Here is a 2560-nt window from a genome sequence, read left to right as displayed (position 1 = left end):
ACTTACACAAAACCTTTGGCCGCTTACAAAGCGATCAACATAAGAAAATTTATAATGAATTTGGATTCCATGCAATGTGTGAAATACAAAACCATGTCATGAATTCTTTGGCTTTGAGAGGCAAGATTTTGTCACCTTCTCATCTGGTGAATAACTTGCATTGTATATCTCATAATTTTCTCGTTCAAGACAGGAAGATGCACATTAATATATGGTAAATGTGATGGAGTCCATGCACAGGTATTGTTGGGTTGTGTTATATTCTTTCCACGTAGCTAACAAGGGGTTTGAGGGGCACCATAACCCCACTTTATGGGGTCCAGGGCAGAGCCCCGGAAAATTTTGATTTTGGACCCTATGTTAGGTTGGGTGGACCCACCTATGGTTTTGTGCATGATTTTTGCACATGTTTTTTTGCATTTTCTATCAGAGTAGATTTGGCTTCAAGGGGATGCCTTTCTTGCTGAGGGGTTTCACTCGGGCCTGTGGTAGACCATGTTCAGTGGGAGATCTGTGAGATCGATTCTGGTGGTGAAAGAAGATGGCAAGCAGTGGAAAGATAGAGATTGAGAAATTTAATGGTCAAAGTTTTGAGTTGTGGAAACTCAAGATGGAGGATCTGTTGGTGGATAAAGATCAGTGGATCGCGTAAGATCGAGGTACTAAAACAACGGGAGTGTCCGATGAAGAATGGAATAAGTTGGATCGGAAGGAAAAGAGCACAATACGATTGTGTGTCTCAGATTCAGTATTGCTAAATGTATCAAGGGAAGCTACAACAAAGATTTTTTGGGACAAGTTAGGGACATTGTACCAATCTAAGTCTCTAGTGAATAAACTGTTCCTGCGGAAAAAGTTGTATAACCTGAGGATGAAAGATGGAGACTTAGTGACAGAGCATTTGAAAGCATTTCATACTGTGGTAAGTCAGTTAACATCTGTTTATATTAAAATTTCAGATGAAGATAAGTGCATCAGTTTGTTGTGTTCTCTACCAGATTCGTGGGATAGTCTAGTTATTGCAATAGGTAGCACTGCAACGGCCTTGCAGTTTGATAAAATAGTCTCAGCCTTGCTGACGGAGGAGATGAGATGGAAAAATATGGAGAGCCAAAATGGTGATGCCTTGTCTATATGAGGACAGTCCGAGAACAGAAACAAAAATAAGTCATCAAGTGGGAGATCCAAATCTAGAGGGAGATCTAAATCTCTAAGAAAACCTGTAAAGGTGGTGTGCTAGAAATGCGGAAAGGAAGGGCACTTCAAAAGGGACTGTAAATCTAAAGCTCCTGACAAAGGAAAGGGATCTGATGAGCCTCCTTCTGCAGAGGCAAAAGCCACCTCAGATGAAGGTGGGGATGTGTACTTGGCTTCTTCAAGTACACATGTAAATCATGAGGCATGGTTGATTGACGCAGGTGCATCCTTTCACTTCAATCCCCATAGAGAGTGGTTCTTTGAGTATGATAAATATGATGGTGGTGATGTATTCTTGGGCGATGACAGGAAGGCTAGAATCATTGGTCGTGGAAAAGTAAAGTTGAAGCTGCAAGGTGGAAGGGTTAGAACACTTACGAGTGTTCTGCATATTCCTGCATTAGCCAGAAATCTAATTTATGTTAGTAAGTTGTATGATGCAAGTGTAAAAATAGTGTTTGAGAAGGATACCTACAAGATGGTTTGGGGAGCACTGGTATTGATGCAGGGAGTTCGGATTGGAACTCTGTACAAGCTACAAGGTAGCATTGTTGTTGATGGGTGCAACAGTTCCATGGTTCCTGAAAGTGGAGTCGAAAATCTAGTGGTCTCTGGAGAAAAGACCATGTTGTGGCATCAAAGGCTTGGACATATTGGAGAGAAGGGCCTTTGAATACTTCATGGTAAAGGTATGGTAGAAGGTATGAGTAATAGCTCTCTGGATTTTGATTTCTATGAAAATTGTGTATACGGGAAGCATAATTGGGTGAGTTTCCCCTCTAGTGGTAAGAGGGAGAAACATATATTAGAGCATGTGCACAGTGATGTGGTTGGACCTGTGAAGGTTCCATCACTAGGTACGTTTGTGTACTATGTATCATTTATAGATGACTTCTCAAGGAATACATGGATATATTTCCTTAAGAATAAACCTGAAGTCTTTGATAGGTTTAAAGAATTTAAGGCTCTAGTGGAAAACCAGACAGAGAAGAAGATAAAGGTGTTGAGGACAGATAATGGTGGAGAGTTTTCCAGTAAGGAATTTGAAGAATTCTGCAAGAAGTGTGGTATAGCACAATAGAAGACTACTCCATATACACCTCAGCAAAATGGAGTTGTAGAAAGAATGAACAAGACGTTGATGGAAAGGGCATGAAGCATGCTCAATGGTGCTGGGTTAGGACAGGAGTTTTGGGCAGAGGCAGTGGATACTACATGTTACCTGGTCAACAGGTCACCTTCATTAGCGTTGGAGGATAAGACTCCACAAGAAGTATGGACTAGTAAGAAACCCTCTCTTTCAATTCTGAGGGTATTTGGATGTGATGCATATGTACATGTTCCAAAGGAGAAAAGAACAAAG

The sequence above is a fragment of the Pinus tabuliformis genome, chromosome 2_1, assembly GCF_031772625.1.
Source record: "Pinus tabuliformis cultivar Carrire ecotype Pingquan chromosome 2_1, CPIR1, whole genome shotgun sequence".
Classification (NCBI taxonomy): domain Eukaryota; kingdom Viridiplantae; phylum Streptophyta; class Pinopsida; order Pinales; family Pinaceae; genus Pinus; species Pinus tabuliformis.
This window is presented reverse-complemented; position numbering follows the sequence as displayed.